Source organism: Balaenoptera physalus, assembly GCF_965194825.1.
Source record: "Balaenoptera physalus genome assembly, chromosome: 9".
Lineage (NCBI taxonomy): Eukaryota > Metazoa > Chordata > Mammalia > Artiodactyla > Balaenopteridae > Balaenoptera > Balaenoptera physalus.
In genome coordinates, this window is record NC_138888.1 from 102,559,286 (window position 1) to 102,581,261 (window position 21,976).

Genomic DNA, 21,976 nt, shown 5'->3' on the forward strand with positions numbered 1-21,976 from the left:
GTGTAATAACATTTTCGATTTCATATTTCTTCCAATAACAAAATCTGGATTGTATTTTTACTTAGAAAGATAAGGATCAATATAGAATGAAAAACATTATTAAATGTTTTGCCAACAGTTGAGTGAAACCACTCATTTTTTTCAAACTTATGGTTATTAAATATGGGACTTCAAAATCTTTTGAAAACAATACAGGTTATGAAATCTCCACTCAATTATAACGTAAGTTAATTGCTTTTTTCCCAAATGCATTTTTCTTTGTACTTATTCTGGGTGATTTCTGTCAGATATTATTGTACAAAGATATATCATACTTTGTTCTGCTTTGGCTTGTCATGATTGCAGAAAAGATTAAAAGTTTACCCATGGGTAAAAATAAATTATATACACTAATGAATAAGAGTTGCAGGAGAAAAAAAAAGTCTGGCCTCTAGAATGTACACAAAGCAAACGAGACATAATTTCAGGGATGAATTTAAACACTGATTCTGGTCAAATTGATCCCATCTGCACTGAGGACATTTTTGTTGCTGAGCGATACACACAGCTTATCATTTAATATTCCAGTCACAAAGGTGACACGGTTTCCATTCGTGGCATTTTACTCAATTGAGCCTAAAGAAGTAACTCATTATGTCATACTCAGAGCCAACATTTTCTACTTGAGACACAATTCTAACAAAATTAACGTGAGAGGAGGATAGTATTAATTCATTTCCAGCTAAATTAGTTCTCCTGTCTTTGACAGCCTGCGTTGCCCCTGTGTGCAGGATTGAAAGCAACAGGGTTTTATTTAAAGAAAAAAATAGGTTTAGAACTTAAAAGACACAGATTATGCTCACGTAGCATTTTTTGCAGAGAGACACCGTTAAAAAGATGCCACTAATGATGCTGACATAAATCCTAAAAGGTGGATCTTTTTGTTTGTTTGTTTTAGGTGAAAATGTTTAATGATGCCAAAATGTGTTTATTTACCTCTGAAACAAAACAATTTCAGATGGCCTTTATGAGCTTTTTATCAATAACTCGTGTTTATCCACAGTATTTAAAGATACACAAGTTATTGGGTATATACTGACACAGTTTTCTACTAATTGTATAAAATAATTTGAGCATTTTAATCAGAGATCTATTACCATAATTCTTTTATTTTTCTATATTAGGCTAACTTAGTGTATCCAACATATACTAACCTAGCTTTAAAGACTCCTATACCCTTTACAAAAATGCTTTTATCTGTGGAGACCTTACTAATTAAATATAAAAGATATTAAGTACAAATATGATTTTTCAAATACAGAGGCTGTAATTCAAATTCAAATTGAATTCAACTTCAAATTCAAGGCTGTTACAAAATAGCTGATAAATCTAGACACTCATGATTAGAACATATTTGTAAGTACCTGGTCTTTGATATATGATTTTTAATATGGTTTTTTAAAAAAAGAAGAAATATAAATTACCAGTTTATTTAAAAAGTAGAACAGTAACAACTGGATTAAAGCATAAGGACTTAAATATCTACTATGATAGATTATAATAATCAATGTTGAAATGCATAGTCAATAGAGATTTTAAATATGTGCTTGTGCCTTGCGCATGTAAGAAAAGAAAATGTGCTCATTGTATTGTGCAAATAAATAGCTTACATTTTTACAAATCAGTCAACAATATCAGAGGATAAACTGGCTCTGTGAAAATCATATGTTTAATGCAACTTCTATTTACTATGCTGAAGCTCTTCAAAGTCATTTTACCTACCAATCAGAGGAAAAAAATTCAGAGATACATTTAAGGACCATCCCCATACATTATGATAAACTTTCTGTTGTTAACTAAGGGCTATTTTAAAAATGCAAGATATTTTTAAATGCCACAGTTCATGTAACATAATTGTCTCAGAAATATAATGATCATAAAAATTATATGTGGTGTTGGGAAAATCATTTGACAATGTATGTGCAGAATTTTAAGATTAAAAAGGGACTTCTGGGTTAAGATGACTAAAATATCTTCAGAGTATTAGCATTTTCTCCACCGATACCTAATCATGAACAAAAAAGGGTCACACACACACACAAAATAACCAACAGTATCCAGACAAGAAACTAGGCTAACATAATTCAATGATCTTCAAAAACTAGCAAGCAAGACAGGGAGAGAGAGAAGACTTAGATGAAGAAAAAGAGGAAGAAAGAGAGAAAAAGAGAGAAGAGAGAGAGAGGGGGAAGACAAGCCAGGGACATGCTCTCTGGGGTGGGGTTGCTGAGGTCAACCCTTGCTGGCACCTTTCTCTGCCTCTATACTACTGAGTCACACCCTTGATAACCCTCAGTAAGGGTGCTTAACCTGAAGGGAAGTAAATCTGAATAGGCATCCTTATTAGTAAACTGCAGTAGAAGTGAAGAGTCCGGAAGATATGAAATGAATTGGAGGGCTGATCCAAAGTCCAAGGGTTAACCCTTTGAAAATCATATACACCTTCACCCTTAAAGTCAGATGAAGTGAATCCAGAATTGAATATTTGACAAAATCTCAGATGGAGAGAAAACTCTAACAAACACTGTGTACCACCTCAGCTCACCCTCCTATTTCCACTCACTCTGTCATGCTATAAAGCACAGCAAGCTCAGCTCGGTGCTCTGTGACAACCTAGATGGGTGGGATTGGGGGGTGGGAGCGAGGTCCAAGAGGGAGGGGATATAGGTATACATATAGCTGATTCACTTCATTCTACAGCAGAAACTAATACAATATTGTAAAGCAAGAATATTGCAATTTAAAAAAAAATTTAATTAAAAAAAATTAACCTACGACAAAGGAGGCAAAAATATACAATGGAGAAAAGACAGTCAATTCAATAAGTGGTGCTGGGAAAACTGGACAGTTACATGTAAAAGTGAAATTAGAATATTTTCTAACACCATATACAACAATAAACTCAAAATGAATTAAAGGCCTAAATGTAACACCAGACACTATAAAACTCTTAAAGGAAAACATAGGCAGAACACACTTTGACATAAATCACAGCAAAAATTTTTTGGATCTGTCTCCTACAGTAAAGGAAATAAAAGCAAAAGTAAAAAAACGAAACCTAATTAAACTTAAAAGCTTATGCACAGCAAAGGAAACCATCAACGAAACAAAAAGACAACCTACTGGATGGGAGAAAATATTTGCAAATGATATGGTTGATAAGGGGTTGATATCCAAAATTTATAAACAGCTCACACAACTCAACATCAAAAAAAACAAACAATCCCATAGAAAATGGGCAGAAGAACTGAATAGACATTTTTCCAAAGAGGAAGTGAAGATGGCCAACAGGCACATGAGATACTCAACATTGCTAATCATCAGGGAAATGCAGATCAAAACTACAATGAAATATCACCTCACACCTGTCAGAATGGCTATCATAAAAAAAAAAACAAATCTTGGCAAGGATGTGGAGAAAAGGGAACTTTCCTACATTATTGGTGGGAATGTAAATTAGTGCAGCCACTGGGGAAAACAGTATGGAGTTTTCTCAAAAGCCAAAAATGGAAATAAAAATATGACCCAGCAATTCCACTACTGGGTATATATACCCCCCAAAAAACCCCCCAAAAAAACCCCAAAACATTAATTTGAAAAAATACATGTACCCTGATGTTCATAGCAGCATTACTTAAAATTGTGAAGGTATGGAAACAACCTAAGTGTCCATCAAAAGATGAATGGATAAAGAAGAAGTGATATATATATACAAGGGAATACTCAGCGATAAGAAAGAATGAAATATTGCCATTTGCAGCAACATAGATGGACTTGGATGATATTTTGCTAAGAGAAATAAGTCAGACAGAGAAAGACAAACACTGTATGATATCACTTACATGTGGAATCTAAAAAATACAACAAACTAGTGAATAAAATAAAAAAAGAAGCAGACTCACAGATATAGAGACTAGTAGTGGTTACCAGTGGATTACCAGTGGTTACCACAGTATATTAGTGGGGGAGTGGGAAGCACAGCTATTGTGTGTAAGGTGAGCTCAAGGATGAACTGTACAACACAGGGAATATAGCTAATATTTTGTAATAACTGTACATGGAAAGTAACCTTTAAAATTGTATAAAATTTTTAAAATAAATTTAGATACATGCAACCAAAAAAAAAAAAAAAAAAGGATAAGGAAACCAAATGCACAGCCCTCAATCTGAAGCTCCAAAAGAATGCTTAACTGGTGTCAGATATAGAGGGAAGAGAGTAAACATGTCAACCATATTTTATCAGAGCAGATAAGATCTCTGTAGAATTCCCAATATGAGCAACTAAAGGCAGAAATACCAAGTTTCTAACATTGAAGAAAAATAACTAATGGAACAAAATGGAATTCCTCACAATTATTTCATGATATAAAATAACATTGAGAATGTGAATTCTGCAAAAGTGAGCTCAAAGATGAGATGAAACGACTACATGAGATAAAATGGTTGTCACAAACTTGAGAACACAAATCAAGGATCACAATTCCAACATTACATAACAGTACATAATATAGAAACAGTAGAAACAAAATTGATTAAAGATCAAATAAGTGATATCCAAGTAATGAAATTGAAACTGTGACTAAAAATCTTCCAAACAAACAAAAGTCCAGGACCAGATCACTTCACAGGTGAATTCTATCAAACATTTAGAGAAGAGGTAACACCCATCCTTTTCAAATTTTTCCAAAATATTGCTCAGGATAGAACACTCCCAAACTCATTGTACAAGGCTACCATCACCCTGATACCAAAAACAGACAAATATATCACAAAAAAAGAAAATTACAGGCCAATATCACTGATGAACATAGACACAAAAATCCTCAATAAAACACTAGCAAACAGAATCCAACAGCACATTAAAAGGATCATACACCATGATCAAGTGGAATTTATTCTAGGGATGCAAGGATTCTTCAATATACGCAAATCAATCAATGTGGTACACTATATTAATAAACAAAAGAATAAAAACCATACAATCATCTCAATAGATGCAGAAGAAGCTTTAGACAAAATTTAACACACATTTATGATAAAAACTTTCCAGAAAGTGAGCATAGAGGGAACCTACCTCAACATAATAAAGTCCATATATGACAACCCCACAGCAAACATTATTCTCAATGGTGAAAAACTGAAAGCATTTCCTCTAAGATCAGGAACAAGACAAGGGTGTTCACTCTTGCCACTATCATTCAACATAGTTTTGGAAGTCCTAGCCACAGGAATCAGAGAAGAAAAATAAATAAAAGGAATACAAATCAGAAAAGAAGAAGTAAAACTGTCACTGTTTGCAGATGACATGATACTACACATAGAAAATCCTAAAGATGCCACCAGAAAACTATTAGAGCTAATCAATGAATTTGGTAAAGTTGCAGGATACAAAATTATTACACAGAAATCTCTTGCATTCCTATACACTAACAATGAAAGGGCAGAAAGAGAAATTAAGGAAACAATCCCATTTACCATTGCAACAAAAAGAATAAAATACCTAGGAATAAACCTACCTAAGGAGGCAAAAGAACTGTATGAAGAAAACTATAAGATGCTCTTGAAAGAAATCAAAGATGACACAAACAGATGGAGAGGTATACCATGCTCTTGGATTGGAAGAATCTATATTGTGAAAATGACTATACTACCCAAAGCAATCTACCGATTCAAAGCAATCCCTATCAAATTACCAATGGCATTTTTCACAGAACTAGAACAAAAAATTTTACAATTTGTATGGAGACACAAAAGACCCCCAACAGTCAAAGCAATCTTGAGAAAGAAAAACGGAGCTGGAGGAATCAGGTTCCCTGACTTCAGACTATACTACAAAGCTACAGTAATGAAGACAGTATGGTATCAGCACAAAAACAGAAATATAGATCAATGGAACAGGATAGAAAGCCCGGAGATTAACCCACACACCTATGATCACCTAGTCTATGACAAAGGGGAAAAAATATACAATGGAGAAAAGACAGCCTCTTCAATAAGTGGTGCTGGGAAAACTGGACAGCTACATGTAAAGGAATGAAATTAGAACACTCCCTAACACCACACACAAAAATAAACTCAAAATGGATTAAAGACCTAAATGTAAGGCCAGACATTATAAAACTCTTAGAGGAAAACATAGGAAGAAGACTCTTTGACATAAATCACATCAAGATCTTTTTTGACCCACCTCCTGGAGTAAGAAAAATTAAAACAAAAATAAACAAATGGGACTTAATGAAACTTAAAAGCTTTTGCACAGCAAAGGAAACCATAAAGAAGACAAAAACACAACCCTCAGAATGGGAGAAAATATTTGCAAAATGAAACAACTGACAAAGGATTAATCTCCAAAATATACAAGCAGCTCATACAGCTCAGTATCAAAAAAAAAAAAAAAACAACAATCCAATCAAAAATGGAAGGAAGACCTAAATGTACATTTCTCCAAAGCAGACATACAGATGGCCAACAAACGCATGAAAAGATGCTCAACATCACTAATTATTAGAGAAATGCAAATCAAAACTACAATGAGGTATCATCTCACACGAGTTAGAATGGCCTTCATCAAAAGATCTACAAACAATAAATGCTGGAGAGGGTGTGGAAAAAAGGGAACCCTCATACACTTCTGGTGGGAATGTAGATTGATACAGCCACTATGGAAAACAGTATGGAGGTTCCTTAAAAAGCTAAAAAACAACTACCACATGACCCAACAATCCCACTACTGGGCATATACCCAGAGAAAACCATAATTCAAAAAGACACATGCACCCCAATGTTCATTGCAGCACTATTTACAATAGCCAGGACGTGGAATCAACCTAAGGGTCCATCAACAGATAAATGGATAAAGAAGATGTGGCACATATATACAATGGAATATTACTCAGCCATAAAAAGGAATGAAATTGGGTCATTTGTAGAGAGGTGAATAGACCTAGAGAGTGTCATACAGAGAGAAGTAAGTCAGAAAGAGAAAAGCAAATATCGTATAATAACGCATATATGTGGAATCTAGAAAAATGGTATAGGTTATCTTATTTGCATAGTAGAAATAGAGACACAGACATAGAGAGCAAATATATGGATACCAAGGGGGAAAGGGGTGGGGTGGGAGGAATTGGGAGATTGGGATTGACACATATACATTATTGATAATATGTATAAAATAGACAACTAATGGTAACATACTGTATAGTACATGGAACACTACCTAATGCACTGTGGTAACCTAAATGGGAGGGAAGTCCAATAAAGAGGGGATATCTGTATGTATATGGCTGATTCATTTTGTTGTGCAGTGGAGGCTAACATAAGAGTGTAAAGCAACCACACTCCAATAAAAACTAATTAAAAAAACAAATTAAAAAAAGATCAAATAAGTGATTTGAGGAAACACTGAGGTTTATATAGTGAATGCTGATTTTTTTTTAATGTAAGGGATTAAAATGATTAAAGTAAAACAAATATAGAAGCAAGACAAAGGGAATCCAGCATAAAGATCATTTATGTTCATGAAGTAGAGATGCCCACAAATACAAAAGAAGATGCATTTTATATCTCTAATAGAACTCCCTCAATGAAGAACTGAATCTACACATTAGAGAATACACTGTGTTTCAAACAAACTTAATACAGAATAGTCAATGCCAAGGCATGGCCTGGTCAACCTACTGACTCTACAGAGTCCCCTAGTCTCCCTTTAAAAATTACTTAATAAACATCAGGCTAGCAGCAGGTATTTCCAACTATCAATGTAAGAGGTAATAAAGCAATGTCTACAACGTTCTAGGGTAACAAAAGTGTAACCCAAGAATTCTATAACCAGTCAAGATGTTATTTATGTAAAAAGGCAATAGGCGGATACTATGCTTAAGCAGGAAAAAAATGAGATAATGCAATGTCCAGAAGCCCTTCTTGAGAAAAAAAGAAACAAACAAATACAGGTAGACCATTAATACATCCAATTAAGAGATAAATGAAAATAAACACTGAGGAATTAACAACCTATGGTAAAAGTACTGGTCAGGCACATGAATCCATTTACACACAGAAATATTAATAACACCCCACAGGTTCTCGGGTTATGGAACAAAATCTGAATGTCATATTGGACATGGGAAATGTAAAAACAATAATACGCCTTGTTAAAATGAGTCATAATATATTCTTTTTTTAAACAGAGAGTTGATAGAGTTAAAATTGAAGTAGATAGTTAGGGGAAAATGACTCTACTTTTAAAAAATGTGTACTTCCTTCTCCATCCTCTCCTGTCTTCCTTTGCCTTTTTCCTCCTTTCCTGACCTCTTCCCCACTATCTATGCCAGTCTCTTTAACCTTAGAGGCATATTTTAAGAAGTACTAAGTTGTAGTGAAGAATCATTTGTTTGACACTAAAATTTTTCATTTTCGTATCAGTTTATTTTTCTTCTATGAAATTCAGATGAAACTAAAGTTGAGGTTTTTACTTAAAAACACGTCTGTACTACAGTTCCCATATTATAAATTATTTCCGTGTTTTCATCCATCCAGCCACCCATGCACCCAGATATTTAGCTGTATTTCTGCACAGAGAGAAGGAAACTGGTGCATTGAAAGATGGGCTGGTGTCCAGCTAACGTTAAAAGTTATTATTTTAGAGTGGTAGAATTTAATTTTTCATCTTCACTTTTCAGTATTACTTGTATTCTTTAAGCATGTATAATTATGCCTCCCAAAATGAAATATTTTTTTCTTTAAAAACTGGAAGCAAATGTGTAAAAATGGCATACTATTCAAATTTTCAGTAGCTGACTCCTAATGGAAGATTAATGACAGGTTTGATTTGGATACTCTGGGTATTTAACACTTAATGTGTATACAGTTTAGCTACTCATCCCTCGATATTTCCTCTCTTAAGAGATCATTTTACATTTTATCAAACCTTTTTAAAAATTGTAAATCTGAATTTAACTTAACTGTGCAACTTAGATGACAGTGCCGGCATTCTGGTCTTTCCTTAGACTCTCCTGCAAAATCTCCAGACACAGATTCTAAAATGATATTAGTAAAAATATGTCATAAAGTACCTCCACTGGGAAAGATTTAATTTAAGGACATTCATGTTTTCCAAAAGCCCTGTTTCATGATTCAAGAACCATTTTTCACCTAAAAAACATCAAAGCAAATATCATTCCTTTTCAAAGCTTCCTGATAAACAACTCAAATATTTCATTCACCACAAGTGTGAGTGAGTGTTAACACTTTTAAAAAAATTAATCAGCCTTAGAGAGCAATCTTCTGTCTTTCCTCTAAAAAATTTAAGTGAGGTTATGGCCTTCTTATTTACTGGGAAGAAACATTAAAAATTGGGTTAGTCTTTGAACTGTCAACATCCAAAATTCAACAGACAATTCACATAATGCTAATATCACCTCAGAAAAAGATTTTTAATGTTAGTATATGTGTAATAATTATTGTTTTATTAAATTTTGGTAGCATTGATCAAGGAAAGAATAATAACTTCTAGGGTGAAATAAATTTCAGCAAAACAAATGAACAAAAGCACTTTTACATTATTTTGTTCCTGTTAGAATTTTCCTTTTCCCTGTTGATCTTGAAATTGTGAGTCTGTAAACCATATAGAAAAATACAATAAGCATATTTTAGTAGAATTGTGTAAAACATGGTAGAAATAAATATTATGAGTCTAAGAAAGAAAAGACCTTTTAAAAATATAAATGGAATCTAGAAAACTGGTACAGATGAACCGATTTGCAAGGCAGAAATAGACACACAGATGTAGAGAACAAACACATGGACAAAAAGGGGGGAAAGTGGGGGGGTAGGATGAACTGGGTGATTGGGATTGACAAATATACACACTAATATGTATAAAATAGATAACTAATGAGAACCTGCTGTATAGCACCAGGAACTTCATTTCGCTGTACAGTAGAAACTAACATAACATTGTAAAACAATTATACCCCAATTAAAAAAAAATATATATATATATATATGGGATATTTGGCAGCTAGTGCCTTAGATCAATGCAAAACAACAGCCATTATGTTGTTTCTATGATTTTTTACTCTTAAGAGTCAACATATTTATAGGAAAACCTAATATTAAATGAAAACATTCAAAACTTGAGTTTCCACCTGTATTCCTAGTTAGTATTTGTTAACAGTGAAGATTAGCATTTTTCCTTCAGCTCTTTAGATGAAAGTCTTTATTGTTGTTGTCAATGGGAATAATAAAGTGTCTTTTATTTATACAGTATTTACCAAAGTGCAAGATGAAGTAAAGAGACCCTGGGACTTAATATACAATGTGGAAGATTTATGCTTTTCCTTTCACCTCTCTTAAACTTAAAAAAAAAACAAAACATTTATTTTTTTATATAGCAGGTTCTTATTAGTTATCTATTTTATACATATTAGTGTATATATGTCAATCCCAATCTCCAAATTCATCACACCACCACCCTCGCCACCTTCCCCCCTTGGTGTCCATACGTTTGTTCTCTACACCTGTGTCTCTATTTCTGCCCTACAAACCGGTTCATCTGTACCATTTTTCTGGGTTCCACATATATGCATTAATATACGATATTTGTTTTTCTCTTTCTGACTTACTTCACTCTGTATGACAGTCTCTAGATCCATCCACGTCTCTACAAATGACTCAATTTCATTCCTTTTTACAGCTGAGTAATATTCCATTGTATATATGTACCACAACTTCTTTATCCATTCATCTGCTGATGGGCATTTAGGTTGTTTCCATGTCCTGGCTATTGTAAATAGTGCTGCAATGAACATTGGGGTGCATGTGTCTTTTTTAATTATGTTTTTCTCTGGGTATATGCCCAGTAGTGGGATTGCTGGGTCATATGGTAATTCTATTTTTAGTTTTTTAAGGAACCTCCATACTGTTCTCCATAGTGGCTGTATTAATTTACATTCCCACCAACACTGCAAGAGGGTTCCCTTTTCTCCACACCCTCTCCAGGATTTGTTGTTTGTAGATTTTCTGATGATGCCCATTATAACTGGTGTGAGGTGATACCTCATTGTAGCTTTGATATGCATTTCTCAATTAGTGATGTTGAGCAGATTTTCATGTGTTTCTTGGCCATCTGTATGTCTTCTTTTGAGAAATCTCTATTTAGGTCTTCTGCCCATTTTTGGATTGGGTTGTTTGTGTTTTTAATACTAAGCTGCATGAGCTGTTTATATATTTTGGAGATTAATCCTTTGTCCGTTGATTCATTTGCAAATATTTTCTCCCATTCTGAGGGTTGTCTTTACGTCTTGTTTGTAGTTTCCTTTGTTGTGCAAAAGCTTTTAAGTTTCATTAGGTCCCGTTTGTTTATTTTTGTTTTCATTTCCATTACTCTAGGAGGTGGATCAAAAAAGATCTTGCTGTGATTTATGTCAGAGTGTTCTTCCTATGTTTTCCTCTTAGAGTTTTATAGTGTTTGGTCTTACATTTAGGTCTCTAATCCATTTTGAGTTTATTTTTGTGTATGATGTTAGGGAGTGTTCTAATTTCATTCTTTTACATGTAGCTGTCCAGTTTCCCCAGCACAACTTATTGAAGAGACTGTCTTTTCTCCATCATATATCTTCGCCTCCTTTGTCATACATTAGTTGACCATAAGTGTGTGGGTTTACCTCTGGGTTTTCTATCCTGTTCAATTGATCTATATTTCTGTTTTTGTGCCAGTACCATATTGCCTTGATTACTGTAGCTTTGTAGTATAGTCTGAAGTCAGGGAATCTGATTCCTCCAGCTCCGTTTTTTTCCCTCAAGACCACTTTAGCTATTCTTTTTTTTTTGTGATATCTTTGTCTGGTTTTGTATCAGGGTGATTGTGGCCTCAAAGAATGAGTTTGGGAGTGTTCCTTCCTCTGCAATTTTTTGGAAGAGTTTGAGAAGGATGGGTGTTAGCTCTTCTCTAAATGTTTGATAGAATTCACCTGTGAAGCCATCTGGTCCTGGACTTTTGTTTGTTGGAAGATTTTTAATCAGAGTTTCAATTTCATTACTTGTGATTGGTCTGTTCATATTTTCTATTTCTCCCTGGTTCAGTCTTGGAAGGTTATACATTTCTAAGAATTTGTCCATTTCTTCCAGGTTGTCCATTTTATTGCCACAGAGTTGCTTGTAGTAGTTTCTTAGGATGCTTTGTATTTCTGCAGTGTCTGTTGTAACTTCTCCTTTTTCATTTTTAATTTTATTGATTTGAGTCCTCTCTCTCTTTTTCTTGATGAGTCTGGATAATGGTTTATTAATCTTGTTTAGCTTCTCAAAGAACCAGCTTTTAGTTTTATTGATCTTTGCTACTGTCTTCTTTGTTTCTATTTCATTTATTTCTGCTCTGATCTTTATGATTTTTCCTTCTACTAACTTTGTGTATTGTTTGTTCTTTTTTCTCTAGTTCCTTTAGGTGTAAGGTTAGGTTGTTTATTTGAGATGTTTTTGGTTTCCTGAGGTTGGCTTGTAGTGCTATAAACTTCCCTCTTAGAACTGCTTTTGCTGCATCCCATAGGTTTTGGATCACCGTGTTTTCATTGTCATTTGTCTCTAGGTATTTTTTGATTTCCTCTTTGATTTCTTCAGTGATCTCTTGGTTATTTAGTAACGTATTGTGTAGCCTCCATGTTTTTGTGTTGTTTACGTTTTTTTCCCTGTAACTGATTTTTAATCTCATAGCGTTGTGGTCAGAAAACATGCTTGATATGATTTCAATTTTCTTAAATTCACTGAGGCTTGATTTGTCACCCAAGATATGATCTATCCTGGAGAATTATCCGTGCGCACTTGAGAAGAAAGTGTAATCTGCTGTTTTTGGATGGAATGTCCTATAAACATCAATTAAATCTATCTGGTCTATTGTGTCATTTAAAGCTTGTGTTTCCTTAGTAATTTTCTGTTTGGATGATCTGTCCATTGTTGTAAGTGAGGTTTTAAATTCCCCCACCATTATTGTGTTACTGTCGATTTCCTCTTTTATAGCTGTTAGCACTTGCTTTATGTATTGAGGTGCTCCTATGTTGGGTGCATATATATTTATAATTGTTATATCTTCCTTTGGATTGATCACTTGATCATTATGTAGTGTCCTTCCTTGTCTCTTGTAACATTCTTTGTTTTAAAGTCTATTTTATCTGATATGAGTATTGCTACTCCAGCTTTCTTTTGCTTTCCTTTTGCATGGAATATCTTTTTCCATCCCCTCACTTTCAGTCTGTATGTGTCCCTAGGTCTCAAGTGGGTCTCTTGTAGACAACATATATACGGGTCTTGTTTATGTATCCATTCAGCCAATCTATGTCTTTTGGTTGGAGCATTTAATCCATTCACGTTTAAGGTAATTATCAATATGTATGTTCCTATTACCATTTTCTTAATTGTTTTGGGTTTGTTTTTGTAGGTCCTTTTCTCCTCCTGTGTTTCCCACTTAGAGAAGTTCCTTTAGCATTTGTTGTAGAGCTCCTAATTGCTTTTTTGTAAATGTTGTTTTTTAATTAGTTACCACTGTGTTGTTCTCTGTTTTAAATGTTCTAGTCCTTTTTAATTCATAAACTTTTTTCATTTTTATTTAATAACTTGTTATTTACTTTTACAGTATGCTTAATAAATTTTAGTGCTTCCTCATATTTAAGTAAGTCTCTGAGGTTTTTAAAAAGTATTTTACATTGATATCTTTTTTGGACTTAATTTCTCAGTCATATTATACAAGTTCTTAAACTTTCACTTTGTTAATACCTCTTTCTTTTTTTTCTTTATTCTTTTCTTTTGCAAATGTCATCCTCTCCTGGTTCCTTTTGAACATCGCTTTTATACTTCAGTTACGCCTTTTGATTTCATATGCTTAACAGTGGCCAATGGGGAACAGGATTGCAAGGTTATGACTAGACAAAGTCTACACCACCAACAGGAAATTCGAACTTTCTTCCTAGCAGGTAGCATCTGTCTATAATTAGCTCATCAAAAAGTCATATTCCTGGGTACTTGGAAGAATGGAAGAGTAAACATCCCCAGGACAGTAAGTACTGTTCACATAGAAATGGTAAACTTGACCTTTTAGAATGGTGCTGTCTTTGACATTCTACATAATCAAGTCATCATATAAGAAGCTGTACAGGGACTTCCCTCGTGGTGCAGTGCTTACGAATCTGCCTGCCAATGCAGGGGACATGGGTTCAAGCCCTAATCCGGGAAGATCCCATGTGCCACGGAGCAACTAAGCCCGTGAGCCACAACTACTGAGCCTGCGCCCTAGAGCCTGCAAGCCACAATTACTGAGCTCACGTGCCACAACTACAGAAGCGCGTGCACCTACAGCCCGTGCTCTGCAACAAGAGAAGCCACCACAATGAGAAGCCCAAGCACCGCAACAAAGAGTAGCCCCCACTCACCAGAGCCGAAAATTAATTAATTAATTAATTTTAAAAAAAGGAAGTTGTACATTCTGAAGTTCATGGTTTCAGATAAACTTTGACTAAATGTGCTACAACGCTGGAGTAGAATGATGGCAGAATAATATATACAACTTCACCTGACCTTCCTGAGAAGCTAGATGGTGACAAACTCCTATGAGAAAATGACAGAAGAGGTTCTTGTATTTCTATCATAGGATGTAAATGAAGATCATATTTCTAATTTGTACCACTCTGTTCACGACTACTCAGCAAGGGAGTGAGAGAGAGAGACTCTCAGATCATGTGCCCATTTACCTTCCCTTCTGTGTTGACTTCCAGGAACCGAGAGCTGCTTTAGTTCCACTTTTGGTCTAGTCTTTGCCTTGACTTAATTTTGTTCCAATTATCTGCTCATATTCTACATGTCTCTCTAAGCCACTTCAAACAGATTTTGGAATAAAGAGGAGTTAAAAAATCAAACACACACAGACACATGAAATAGTCATCAAACAACCCTTTAAATTATTTGAAGCATCTCGTTCACTTTGCTTATCAGCATATAAGGCGTGGAGAGGTGAAGCCATTTATATAAACCAAGTCAGTATATAAGTAACAGATCTAGAACTCTAAACTTAGGATCCGAGTCCTATTTAAACCAATGTTCTTTTCAATATCTCATTTGGCTATGCTACAAATTTTAATTTTACTAACAGAAGAGTTTACCAAGTAAAAGGAATATACTGTTGCTTGCTGTTATATCCAATCTGGAATGGTAGTATTTGCAAATAAGGTAACTGTGGAATAAGAAAAGGGGACAAAGAAGTAAATCCAGTTATGTTCAGGAATAAAAGTGTGTTGTTGTTATCGTTTGTTTCCGTTAATACTTTGTTAAGAGCAAAAAAACAAAGTGAGACAAATTGCTGCCTATGCACCAGGAGCTACATTTCTGCAAGTGTTGTAGTAAACAGTTGAGCTGCAGCGGGCAAGGGGACCAGTGTTAGAGCAGGCTGATTGTTCGTACAAGACATTATCATGACAGAGCTAATGTTAATTCCTCAGTTTTGAAGAGACTTTGAGAAATGGGCCCAGTAACACATGAAGGTTCTGGAAAGCTATGTTTACTGCAACATCTACTGACTGGTTTCTGAAGCCATCATCCTGGTAACAGTCTTCAGAGTTCCTGGCATCCCTTTACCTATCATATTCCAGGCTGGTATTTCCCTATATATATATTTTTTTCTTTTTCTTAATTCTGCTTTTTCCCTCTGATTATTTTTTTCACATGAAAGTGAAAATTTAGGAGTTGAAAATTCAAGATCTGGAATGAAGGCAATGGCCATCAGAATAGGCTTGGAAGTTAACCTTGATGGGAGATACTAAAGCTCAGCTTGAGATACTGTTTGGTGGTTGCTACTACAAATAGATTTTGAACCTGGTTAAACCCTCAGACAGCAGCATCCTCCTTAAAGAGCGTGAGTGGGAGTCCAAGTACAAGGGTGGCTCTAAATGATAAATCCACTCAGACGTAGCTTGGCCTTCAGAAGCCATGCAAGAGACCCCAGGTCAACAAACCAATTTTTCAAATGAGAAAGACTATACTCCCATCTTGGAAGGTTTCTTTAAGCCCATATCTATTTCTTGGGCTAAGACCATAAGCTATCCCTGAATGACACAACTCAGTTTTTAGCCTATTTCAAGTCTTCAAAAAGAGCAAATTAAACTTTTTATTGATACCCCTTCTTCTTTAAAGGACATGCACTTGAAAGAAATTCTTGCATTTATCTACCTTACACTATACAAATTACAGATTAATTTTACCATATTATTTATAAAAATATTTGAATAGTTGAGCAAATAACATAGTTATGCTCTATATAAAGTGAATATATTACATGAGTTAATTTAAGGCAAAAATATATCAACTGTAAGACTTTTACACGTTTTGTGCTTATTTTTCTAGTTTGAATTATTAGCATCTGTATTCATTCTTATATTCTCACGCATCTTATGGTGTAACAAGTAACAAAAGGACCGGCCTTACTAATCAAGATTGTTAATTAATTCCTGCACCTCAGGAAAGCTTCATAGCCAGCAAGTTAGTTATAGAAAAAAGCTCTTTAGTTGTGTTGTGTTTTCATCCAGTTCCTGGTTTCTGGTGTGCATCATTCTAGGAAGTAATGCATTTCTTCTTGTCCAAGGGTTTGAGTAGGAAAGAGATGGTGAAGCAGCAGGGTCAGTGGTTGGACTGGTGAGTGCAGGGCTGCAGGGGGGAAAGCCAAACAGTTTTTCAATTTCTCTAAACTTTTTTTTTTTGGCTGCGTTGGGTCTTCGTTGCTGCACGTGGGTTTCTCTAGTTGCGGTGAGCGGGGATTACTCTTCATTGCAGTGAGCGGCCTTCTCATTGCGGTGCCTTCTCTTGTTGTGGAGCAAGGGCTCTAGGTCCGCAAGCTTCAGTACTTGCAGCAAGTGGGCTCAGTAGTTGTGGCTCGTGGGCTCTAGAGCATAGGTTCAGTAGTAGTGGAACACGGGCTAGTTGCTCCGCGGCATGTGGGATCTTCCCGGACCAGGGATCAAACCTGTGTCCCCTGTATTGGCAGCAGGATTCTTAACCACTGCGCCACCAGGGAAGCCCTCAATTTCTCTAAATTAGGATCCTCACAAGGGAGCTTCCTTTTTTTGAGACATATGGACTTTTAACACCCTGAGTTCACAATCAAATGAAAATGAATGTTGAAGTCATAAGCACTGTACCTTCATGTTGTTTCCACCCTCCCTCCACGCATCCTCTTTCACAGACATTTTACTCTTAAAATAAGGTGCATGGAGATGAAAGAAGAAATTATGCATTGTTATTCTTTAAAATAACAGTTAAAGATCCAGAAATAAGGTTGCCTTGTCTGGTTCTTCTTTCTGAAACTAATCAACAAGAATACAAATACGGGAAAGAAGAACTTGTCTTGGTGAAACTAGAAAATGGCCACAATCCTGACGAAGGATCTAGGAAGATGGGCAGCGAAGAGCAGTAAAAACTGGTCCTGGTCCAGGGAAGGAGTATAGAGGGCCTCCCTGCCCTGCAGCTCTCAGGCAGCACATGGCTCACAGTGCCAGGCCAGTGTCCCTCATCTAGAAAGATGAGATGGACCTGTGAGGGCAGATACGCAGGAAATCCCTGAGCTCCTCATCCCAGGGCAGCAGATGGGAAAACACACATCTGTGGCATCTCCAACACAAGGCAGGCTTTTGATTTGTCACATGGAGGAGAAAAATCACCTCTGCGCCTGTGCTTTGGTGTATTAGAGTAAAGCAAGTGCGATGCCCAGGACTGGTGACATGTAATGAATCGCTGGGAGCCTACCCACAGCCCTGCTAGCCAAGAGCAGAGGTGGTCTCCCTGCAGGGTGGAGTGGGGGGCTGCTGGAGAGGTGCAGCACCAGCATAAACCAGCTAATACCCCAAAAGCTCACCTCCCCACGCCAAAATTACAAAACTGCTAGGCCAGGGAAAAGCGATCACCTCCACTAAACAGTGAGTACGATTCTGGAAGAAAACCAATTTTAAGCAAACTCAAGTCCAAAAAGTGCCACAAGAAAAAGAGAGAAAATGACATGAAAAGCTAAAGGCAGATCAAGAATCTATAGCAGAAAAACTATGCTGTAAAATAGACAAAAAACTATAAAAGACTCCTTGAAATCTAAGAAATTGCACAAGTTATGACCTCTCTAATACATGAACTCTCTAAATGCATGTAAGGGCTCAAAAAGTAAAAAACAAAACAAAAACACGAGATGAAATTTGAGCTGGAAGAGCCAGAATAAAAATGAAAAAGAAAAACAATGGTAATAGAATTATGCCTCATGTTTATGTGGGATGTAATTTGTTTCCTTAATGACTCATCTAGACGATTTTCATTTACATTTAGGATAGTTATTTTTTCCTAAGATAATTGAAAAAGAAACATAACACACACTTCTTTCTTATGAAAATAAGAGAACAAGGAAGCACCTCACATCATTTGCATACATTTTGTCTAAATATAAACTCCACGGGAAGATCAATCACTTCAAATCACTGAACAACTACTTAAATTGATTGCAGTGATATCGATTCAAGCTGAATCAGAAAATTAGTGTCGGCAATGATGGCAAGTCAGACCGCCTAACTGCTCTGTGCCGCCTGTCAAGACCCCTCCAGCCCCCAGAAAGCAGCAGGTGAGTACATGGAAAGCATCGAATATGTCTCCTTACTTTAGCAGACCTAATGCCGAGCGTCTTATCTTGAAGTCCCACTGTATAAGCTCATAGTATTTTATGTATATCTACTTATTAAGGTGGTCTGATGATTCCATTCTGTAACTAGTGTTGACAAAAACTCCTGAACTTTCTTTTAAGTTTCCCCTAATACAGTGTGCCAAATATTTTAAGGGTTGACATGACATAAATAAATACATTTTAAAAGTTTTTAAATGGCCTAGATATTGGTTTTCTCAACTGAAATATTTTGCATCTAACCAAGTCATAATGTTTAGTTTGAGAAAAAAAAAATATTTATGCCTGATTTGTCCAAAACTTAAAGGCTTGACCCAGGTTCTTGAAAACAGAATCTTGAACTTGATTTTGTAAACAGTATCTCACAAGCCCTTCTGAATTTGGGCAGGATCTTAGTATTTTCCTGCTTCAGTGACTCGTCGGATCAGAGCGAGAGGCCACCCATAAATATATTCTTCCAGGCTCCCTCCACACTGAACAGATGGAGTATCCATGAATAAATGCAGCAAATCTAACTCAGAATATAAAAAACTGCGGAAACATCAGCTGAAGTATTCTCCTGAAGGAGTTCATCTTGGCTGCAGTCTTCTTGATTTCTGGTCCTCCACACAAGGTGGCTATTTTTTAAGTTGCTTCGTTTTATAACTTTTGAATTCAGATCAACTAGTTACAGAATGGAACCATCAGACTACCTTAAACCTTTTATATTTTTGATTTTTAAAAGTAAACTTTATACGTAGATATATACAAAATCTTAGGCACAGTCCCATTATTATTTTAACAATATCCTATTGTTCCCGAAGGATATTGTTCTCACACTCAGGAGAACTTGAAGTTCAAGTAATTATTCTTACAAGTAATTATTCATACACGGTTGGTTATTATCTTTGTGTTGATCTACACACACCTTCCCTTGGTTGAAATTTGACCCCTGTACATTAACAATGAAAGGGAGGAGAGCATGGGGACCTCAAGACCCTGCTGTGAGGGCACGCGGCTTTGGTTATTGTACAGACTGGAAAAGGGACCAGAGCTGATCAGAACAATGTCAAAGAGTTTATTAGTCTCGGTTTACATGTTCCTTTTCTTTGTGTGGCACAATTATGTTGATTTATAAATACGATATTGTTCCCAGATTATCAGATTCATTTTCATTCATTTACCAATCCTTATTAATTACTTGTACATAAGCACTGCTCTTGGTGCAGACAGTAATGCAGAGATCAAAGCAGACATGAAGCTTACACTCTAGTGCAAAGGAAAACGATTTCCTCTTGACTGGTTATAATATCAAAAAAATTAACATTTTCTTTTCCCTTTTTTTTTTTATCTTTTCTAATTCCAGAAAATATGTTTGCTTTAATTTTTTTGAAGTAATAACTACAAATTTTTTTCCAGCAATACTAGAACTAAATCATGTGTAAGTTATGAACCTTTTTAGCAGAGTAATTGTCAAGAAAACAGTTATTTTTTTCCACTTTAAACACATTTGCAGTAATATTAATTAACTTCTATTGTTTTAGTAAGTTTAATAATATTTAGCAAGTTGATACACTGATTTCAGGAAAATAGGAAGATAATAAAGATTCTGACTTCAAATAATTTTTCATCCTTTAAAGTAAGGATGCTTAACTAGTTAAAATAATGATTTTTTTTTCTTCTAACTACTTGCAAATATAAATACAATAACACTTTAGTTCAGTGATTAGATTTCAACTTTTAGATTTGACTAAAGCCACAACCTGAATGACTTGGTATATTGTGTTCCTTTGATAATAAAAGGCCTTCATAGTACCAATAATATAACAAACTGAGTAACTATAATATGTTCAATCTCTGTATTCCCATACTTATTCAATTTTTTAGTTAGTTTAGTTTATATACACTACCTTAACATTATTTTTAACAAAAAAATTTTGCATTCTACCTATTAATTTGTTTCATTTATAAAATAATTTTCTTAAAATAATTGAGCATGAAAAGTTATTTGTAACCGAATCAAGAAACATTACAGTATCTTGGATTTTTAGATTGCCTATATATGCTCTTTCCCATACAGAATGGAGATGACTATTTTGGTTTAAAGTCATAAGCCTTTGAAATAAACATGTCTTTTTAAAAGTCATGTTTTAAAACATGAGACAGCCTTATATTCCTTAAGTGTGGGCTGACTGTATTTCTGAGCACCCTGCTGGTAACAGCGTGCAGTAAGGTACACAGCGAGCAGATGCTAACAGGTCAATATTGGAGGATCATCAATACAGGGGATTCAGGTCTCAGGAAGCACACAAAAGAATGTGCTGTTTCTTAAGAGCAAACATGCTATTGATCCAGACCGAATAGATATGTTCTTTCAACTCACTGTCCAGGTATGTAAATGGATTTGTAAATAGTTTTTCCACTTCTGTCTACCCACTGCCCCTTTATTTTTAACCAATATTCCACAGCTGCAAATGTGGTCAGGTTAAGACTGAATCTGTGGCTCTGAGAAAAAGAGCTAAAAGCCCACAAAGAACTCAAACCCTAGGTTGATCATATTAGTACCACACTCTAACCAATCTAATCACTAGTCAAAGCTGTAATAAGAAAATTAAAGAAGCTAATTTAAAAACCTGTGAGGGGGTCTTCCCTGGTGGTGCAGTGGTTGAGAATCTGCCTGCCAATGCAGGGGACATGGGTTCGAGCCCTGGTCTGGGAAGATCCCACATGCCACGGAACAACTGGGCCCGTGAGCCACAATTACTGAGCCTGTGCGTCTGGAGCCTGTGCTCTGCAACAAGAGAGGCCACGACAGTGAGAGGCCCGTGCACCGCGATGAAGAGTGGCCCCCACTTGCCGCAGCTAGAGAAAGCCCTCGCACGGAAACGAAGACCCAACACAGCCAAAAATAAATAAATAAAAGAACGTGAATTTCTTAAAGAAAAAAAAAAAAATCCTGCTCCCCCACTGCAAAAAAAAAAAAAAAAAAAACCTGTGAAACACACAATGTGATTTGTTTTCATTGAGGCAGGAGCAAAATTTAATCTCATCAAACCAGATAAGTGATATTTGTTGATATTTTGCTGATATGATATATTGAGAAACATTTCACTTTATCTCTAATTTTGGACTTTGGGTCTGGAGGCAAAGCAATGTGGGAAACTCAGAGATGAGTCAGAAAGAGTCCTCTCACCAGGGAAATTAAGAGTTTAGTTGAAGAGGTGAAATGCCTAAATAATTACAAAACAAAGATTAAAAAAATGATTTATCTCT

The 21,976-nt window shown here is 35.5% G+C and overlaps 1 protein-coding gene across 3 annotated transcripts in view; it reads right to left on the reverse strand.

Moving 5' to 3' along the window:
• Window positions 1–21,976, reverse strand: part of ADGRB3 (adhesion G protein-coupled receptor B3) — a 793,357-nt gene that overhangs the window by 564,642 nt on the left and 206,739 nt on the right. The gene's annotated exons all lie outside the window — the stretch shown is intronic.